Source organism: Pteropus vampyrus, unplaced genomic scaffold (genome assembly GCF_000151845.1).
Source record: "Pteropus vampyrus isolate Shadow unplaced genomic scaffold, Pvam_2.0 Scaffold140, whole genome shotgun sequence".
Lineage (NCBI taxonomy): Eukaryota > Metazoa > Chordata > Mammalia > Chiroptera > Pteropodidae > Pteropus > Pteropus vampyrus.
The window spans coordinates 3,735,651-3,743,625 of record NW_011888921.1 but is presented as its reverse complement, the minus strand read 5'-3'; the positions used below and the strand labels follow the sequence as shown (position 1 = coordinate 3,743,625).

Here is a 7,975-nt window from a genome sequence, read left to right as displayed (position 1 = left end):
GACATTTTATCTTGAGTTGGCTTATTGAACTAATTCTTAAATTAGCTCACTGGCCATCCCACAGGATTCCAGAAGAATAAAGTTGTTTTTTCCAGTGAAAGTCAATTTCTCAAGGTGTGATATAGAAGGAAGGCCTGCAAATCCTTGGAGAAATATGGAAACAGGAAGGAAGATTCAGTGCCAAACACAGTGGAATGAAATTCAGAGATGGGGCTCCATATATGTTTTTCTCCAAATTGATAGTTGTACCTTCATATGGCCAAGGTACTAAATGTCTTAACCTATACAGAGATAAGATTCAGGAGAAACTTTAAATCTTGCTTAGCTTATACTTTTATGATGAAACATTTGGAGAACTGGTCAAGAAAATTTGGAAATATTAGGATATTTAAATCATATAGAATTATGGCTTAACAACTGGCTATGAATTTGGCAAAAAGAAAAAAAGCAAACAAACAAACATCGAGTTAGATTCCCCTCTCATACCAGACCTCAAGTAAATTCCAGCTGAATTAAATTTTGAGATTTTTAAAGAAAAAAAATAAAATTAAAAAAAGAAATTATAAGCAAATATTTATAGAGACCATTATTATAGGTTAAAATTACTTAACATGACATATAGGCAAAACTAAGATAGAAATGGTTAATGTATTTGTATATATAAATATAAAACTTCTATGTATTAAAGTCAAAATAATAAAGGTAATAAACCTAGAAATATGTTTAGACTTTTATAATAAAGGGAGGATTAATATCTTTAATATATAAAGGGCTCTTAAAAATAACTAAGAAAAATATAATAGAAAAATAAGCAAAGTGATATTATATTAATTATCTATTGCTGCATACCAAGTTATCTCAAAACTTAGAGGCTTAAAACAACAAATATTTGTTGTCTCACAGTTTCTGTGGGTCAGGCATTGGGGAGTAGCTTAGCTGGGTAGTTTTGGCTCAGAGTCTCTTATGAAGTTATAGTCAAGAGGTCAACTGGGGCTACAATCATATGAGGCTGGGTTCAAACTATCTACTTCCAGGATGGCTCATAACATGGCTTTTGGTAGGAGGCCTCATTTCCTCACTAACTATTAATAGAGATCTCAGTTTTTAGCAACATGAGCCTCTCCATACAGTGCTGCTTTAGTGTTCTTATAACATGGCAACTGCCTTCTCACAGACTGAGGAATCCAAGGAGTAAGAACAAGGCAGAAATTGCCATTACTTCTGCAGTATTCCATTGGTCTCATAAACTGACACTTATATAGGTGAAAAGAGGCTATACAAGGACATGAGTACCAGGAAGCAGAGATCATGGAAGTCCATCTCGAAGGCTGGATACCACAGAAATGAACTGGTAATTCATAAAAGTAGAAAGACAATGGCCAGCCCATTGTGAAAGGGGCCTGCGTGGTAGAGCAGCCCACAGCACTTATGTTACCATCCATGTCTGGGCCTTTCCCAAGGCTTTGAAGCCCACAGCTGACAGGCTACTCTTGTGGGTTGGCCCAGGGTATATTATGGGAAAAAAGCAGGATGAGATTGGGCTGTCTTCTAAAAGTTGGCATGGCATTCCAATCCTTAAGAAAATTAATAGAAGAAGAATACCCAGGTGGTGTCTGTGAGTTGATGGTTATAAGCCATAGGGCAAGAGGCAGTAGGCCATAGACCGAGGACAAGGGGCTTCCAGTTTAAAGAATTAGTCCAGGCAGGTGTTGAATTAGTCCAGGCAGGTCTCCTTTTCACTGCCACTGAAAAAGAGAGTGGTAAACAGTACAAGGAAGCTCAGTTGAGCACAGCCCTAAAGGTCAACTCCTTTGCAGTTGGTTTCCTTTGAAGGCATTTCCCAGCAAAGAATTGTGCCAGAAAAAGTAAGCATTAAATATAAACAGCAGGTTCTGCCTTTAGGACATATGTTAAGTTTCAGGAGATCAAAAAAATCACAGCTTTGATTCAGCAATGGCTGCCTTAAACCTAATTGGAATGATGCCATTTTGATTGCTAGAACTGGTCATGAAAATCTTGCTGTTGGTGACATTCCATAGTTCTCTTTTGGCCTTGTACAAATGGAACAAGGAAAGACCAAGTTTTTAAGTTTTGATAATAAAACACAATAGTAACAAATTTTCATAAAACCAACAAACAAAATGAACCAAAAACATTTTGTTCAGTCTCATATAGGAAAAAAAATCTATTTTAATTCTGGAATTCAAATGTCTTTATTAGTAGACTCTGACCTCTTTTTCAGTCTTAACTCCAATTTTTAGTCTTCCATCTTTCTCTTCAGCCCTATCAGTCTATTCTAAACTCTTATTCATATATTGCATTTCTGATCAGGCTTATCCTGTTGCCACCTTACCTGTCTTGTCTTTCTTTCTTTCCTTCTCTTATGTAATATGTAGACTATCTTTTAAGGCTAAGTTTAAATATCTTCCCTTCTATAAAAATTTTACGGACCACCCCAGCTCTTGTTATTCTCTAAACTCCAATGGCAACTTTGGTCTAATATCTCATCAGTCAATTAGGCATTCATTAAGCTATTATTTATTTTCAACACGATTACTTAACATTTGACATGTATACACACTACTTTAAATAGATTGTAAACTTTTTGAGAACAGAGTTTATACTCTATTCTTTTTTATCATCCTTGCCTCATTCTATTGTTTGGTGGCTACCTCCTTATTTCCCAGCAGGCGGTAAAGCTAGCACCTTGTAAAAAATAACTAATCAATAAGTACTTGATGGATTGATTTATTGATTAAAGTGACATTGCAGGAGACCAGACAATAGTCTGACTCTTTTGTAGCAGTTTTACCATGGGTGAAGGAAGACTGTGCACAAGCCAGTGTACACCTGATGAAGAACTAATGGTTCATCTGTGTTTTGAGATAGATGTGAAATCAGCAGAAGGTATGCCAGCCCAGGAACTCTGAAATAATGGAATTAATATATATGCCATCACATGAGATGCTCAGAGTGATCCATTCCTGTTGGCATCTCTACAAAGCCAGATAATTTTTCACCATTTAAAGCTTTTATAGACCTGTTCTCATGATTAAATGTGATCCACGAAACTTACCTAATGAGTACCAGTCAAGGGTAAAAGTATCTAGAACTGATAATAATACACAGTAAGTGCTCAAAAACCTTCCTTCTTCCTCGTACATTTGGTGACAAATATTCTAGTTGTTTCTAAAGATGACCCCTCTTCTCCTCTTCTCCACTTCTGCCTCAGAGTTTTCATGGGATGAGCTATCATTCCTTATAGTTTTATAGTGCTTTATAGTATATAAAGCAATTTCAGGGGCATAATTTTGTTTGGATATCACATGAATCCAATCAGGCAGGTATTATTAATCTCATTTTCAGGTGGAAAATTGAGCCTCAGGGAGCTTGTTACTTGCTGTTGAGAAATGGCTCAAACTTGGATTTTCTGATTTAATAAAGAAGAAATGAAAAGATGGAGAGGAAATTTTGTTTTATTTTGTTGAACAGTATCACTTTGAGAATTCCACTGTGGCAAGCACTACTGTTTGTCTCCCAAGCACAGATAGATTTACCATGAGGTGAAGAAGCCTGAGTCCCATGGCCCCTTACTTGCACAGACCTTTCCAAGGCCCTGGGAAGGGCCCCCACAATGTGTTCACAGAGTAGGATGTTTTTGTGAAATTTGCTAGCAGGAAGACTGGATTATCTTTCTATTCTTCCCAAATCATATGTTGGGGACTCAATATTTGTGTCCCCCTCAAAATTTGTATGTTGAAATCCTAACTCCTAAGGTCAGACGATATTAGGATGATGGTATGAGGAAGGTATTGGCCTTTAGAGGCAAGGTCCTCATGAATATGATTAGCGGCCAGGAGAGATCCTAGCCCATTCTACCAAGTGACATTACAGAGGAAAAAGGAAATAAGCTCTCACTAGATAGCGAATCCATGGCACCTTCATCTTAGACTTCCTGGATTTCAGAACCGTGATAAATAAATTTCTGTTATTTATAAGCTATCTAGTCTATGGTATTTCTGTTACAGTGGCCCTAATAGGCTAAGACATTGTATAGCTTTGGGCCCCACAAACCTGGCTCTGTCACTGCTCTAAAATAACAGAATTCGATTTTTAGCTTGGCACATTGCCACCCAACCAAAAGACCATGTTCTTCAGGATTCCTTGTAGAGAGGGTTTCTGGCCTATGGTATGTAAGCTGACACAATGATTTGAGATTTTCAAGAATTCACCTAAAAAAGAAGGTAAGAGATATGCTGTTCATCCTCCGTTTCTTCATTTAGCTGCTTGGAATACAAATGTAATGGTTGGAACCCTGGTAGCCATCTTAGACCATGAGAATGAAGGACTCACACCAGGAATAGTGAAGCTGATGGAAGCCTGGGGCGCTTATAAAAAATGTGCTACCATATCTGTCTTGGGCTTCCATTGGACTTCTATTATATAAGAGAAATAAGCTTCTACCTTGTTTAAGCCACAATTTTTCATGTCTCCATTGTAGTTAAATCTAACATTTGATTTAAAAATGCTAGGTTGTAGAATTTAAATTATTAAAATCGAATACATCTAGTGGTAAAAATAAACCCTAAATAAGTAATTTTAAAATAATTAACTAAATAGTAATCAATGAATAAATTGGTGAGAAGGAAAGCTTCAGGGAATTATGTGTGGATATAACAGAGTCTAATTGGCTAGTGGAGAAGGAAGGGTATGCAAGAAAGTTTCACTAGGAAGTTTCATTGAGCCTTGAGGGATAAATCAGAGTTAGCAGCACATGTGGCTGGGAGCTGGGAGTAGAGAGAAAATGCAGGAAGAAGCAATGGTATTAGGTAGGCAGCAGGTCAGAGGCAGGAGAGAGTATGACATATACAAGGAATTGAAAAAAATTGAGAATGGTTAGAAGTTAGGGAGCTAAAGAGAGACAATCTTTAGACAAGCTCGGACAGCTGGACTATACTCTGCTGGGCCTTTTGAACCACGTTACAGATGCACTTCTCACCTCTTGGATAATGAAAAACTATAAAAAGTTCTAGGATGGAATGAGATATAATTAGATAGGTTTTTAAAAAACCCTTTACATTGCTGAGTAGTATTTCATGAGAAATACTATGAGACATAAAGCTACTGTGAATAAGCATGTACAGGTTTTTGGGTGAACATAAGTTTTCATTGCTTTGGGATAAATGCCCAGGAGTGCAATTGCCAGATCCTATGTTTAGTTTTTTAAGAGTCTGCCAAACCATTTGTCAGAATGGCTGTACCGTTTTATAATCTCACCAGTCGTGTATGAGAGATTCAGTTTCTCTCTGTCCTTGTCAGTATTTACATTTAATATTAGCTGTTCTAATATCTCATCATGGTTTTAATTTGCATTTCCCTAATGGCCGTTGAACATCTTTTGATGTGCTTATTTGCCATCTGTATATTCTCTTCAGTGAAATATCTTATCATATCTTTTGCCCATTTTCTAATTGGATAGTTTGTTTTTTTTAAATGTTGAGCTTGAGAGTTTTTCATGTATTCTAGATATCAGTTTTTTTGTTAGGTATGTGGTTTGCAATTTTTTTTCTCTCACCATGTAGCTCATCTTTTCATCAGGGTCTTTTGTAGAGCAAAAGTTTTACATTTGGATTAAGTCCAGTTTATTTATATATTTTTTTATGATGTCATGTTGAAGAACTCTTTGCTGAGCCCCAAGTCCCAAAAATTCTCTCGTATGTTATCTTCTAACTTTTTTATAGTTTTCCATTTTACATTTAATTTTAGGATCATTTTTTGAGTTAATTTTTATATGAAATGAGGTTATAGTCAATATTCTTTTTTGTTTTTGTTTTTGTTTTTGTTTTTGCCTATGGATATGAAATTATTCCAGCACATCTCCTGATGATGCTTCCCTTCCTCCACTGAATTGCTTTTGCACCCCTGTCAAAAATTAGTTAGCCATACTTATATGGAGTGATCGCTTGGTTCTCTCTTCATTCCAGTGATCTATGCTTCTATCCCTCTGCTAATACCACACAGTCTTGATTACTATAGCTATATAACAACTCTTAGAACCAGGTAGACTAATTCTTCTCACTTTCTACTTCTTTTTCAGAATCGTTTTGGCTATTCTAGTTCCTTTGCCTCTCCATGTATACTTTACAATAATCTTGCAATATCTGCAAAAAATCTTGTTGAGATTTTGATAAGGATAGTCTTAAACTGTATGTTAACTTGGAACAATTGATATCTTTACTATGTTGAGTCTTCCAATCCAGAAACACAGAATATCTCTCTATTTATTTTGACCTTTTTGACTTCTTTCATTAATGTTGTGTAATATTTGGCATGCAGCTACTGTACATGGATTATTAGATTTACACATGAGTATTTAACTTTTTTTGAACAATCATAAATCGTTTGTATTTTTAAATTTCAGTTTCCAGATGCTTATTAGTAGTATATAGAAATGCAATTGATTTTTGCATATTGATCTTATATCCTGTAACTTTGCTGAAATTGTAAGTTATAGGAGTTTTGTGTAGATTACTTGGGATTTTCTGTGCAGAATATCAAATCTACAGATAGGGACAATTTTATTACTTTTTTTTTCCAATCTATATATACCTTATATCCTTTTCTTGCCTTATTGCATCGGCCAGAACTTCTAACACTATGTTAATAGCAGTGGTGAGAGTGGACATTTTTTGCCTTATTCATAGTCATAGGAAGAAAGCATTCATTCTTTTTATCATAAAATATAAAATTAGTTATAAATTTTTTTGTAGTCTATGACCATGCTACCCTGAACAAGCCCGAACCTCTCTGATCTCGGAAGCTAAGCAGGGTCGGGCCTGGTTAGTACTTGGATGGGAGACCACCTAGGAAGACCAGGTGCTATAGGCATAAAAAATACACAATAAAAAAAATAAAGGATCGTAAGCTGATAAGCTCCTTGCAATCTGTGAGGTCAACCAAGGGTTGCCTCACCTAAAAAAAAAATTTTTTTTTTCTAGATGTTCTTTATTAAAATGAGGAAGCTTGCCTTTTTTCTCAGTGTCATGAAAGTTTTTCTCATGAATGGCTGTTGAATTTTTTCAAATGCTTTTTCTGCATCTGTTGATAAGATCATGTGATTTTTCTTCTTTAGCTTATTAACAGAGTGAGTCTCACTGATTGATTTTTGAATATTTAACCAATCTTGCGTTCCTGGAATAAACCCCACATGGGTATGGTATACAATTCTTTTTATATTTTGCTGAATTGTATTTATTAATATTTTGTTAAGAATTTTTTACATCTATATTCACAAGAGTCTGTAGTTTTTTCTTTTTTTGTCTGGTTTTGGTATCTTCATGATGAATTGAGATGTGTTCCCTTCTCTTTCATTTTCTACAAGAGATTGCATAAAATATGTGTTAATTCTTCTTTAAATGTTTGGTAGAATTATCCAATGAAACCATCATGTTCTGGAGCTTTTCTGGGGAAGGGAAATTTAAAATTATTAGTTAATTTCCTTAATAGTCGTTGGGCTATTCAAATAATCTATTTCATATTGTGTGAGTTGTGGTGGTTTGTGTTTTTTGAGAAAATGATTATATCATCTAGGTTGTCATATTTGTGTATAGATTTGTTCATAGTATTCTCTTATTATCCTTTTGATGTTTGCAGCATTTGTAGCTATACCTCGTTTTATTCCTAATATTGATACTTTGTGTTTTCCCTTTTTTTCTTTGTCAGTCTTGCTAGAGGTTTGTTGATCTTATTGATCTTTTCAAAGAACAAACTTTTTGTTTCACTATTTTTCTGTTTTCAACTTCATTGATTTCTGCTCTTCTCTTCATTATTTCCTTCCTTCTTTTTTCTTTGGATTTGTTTTGTCCTTGACTGTGTGACACACTCTAAGTCAATATCTTAAAGGACAGGGGCCATCTGGCTTGTGATTGGGTAACTGGAAGACCTGGAAAAGAAGAAAATAGACATCTCTACTCAC

At 35.2% G+C, this 7,975-nt stretch overlaps 1 pseudogene; it reads left to right on the top strand.

The window, feature by feature from the left end:
* Window positions 1-6,769: 6,769 nt before the first annotated feature.
* On the top strand, window positions 6,770-6,888 carry LOC111744763 (annotated as a pseudogene).
* The last annotated feature ends 1,087 nt before the right edge of the window (window positions 6,889-7,975 follow it).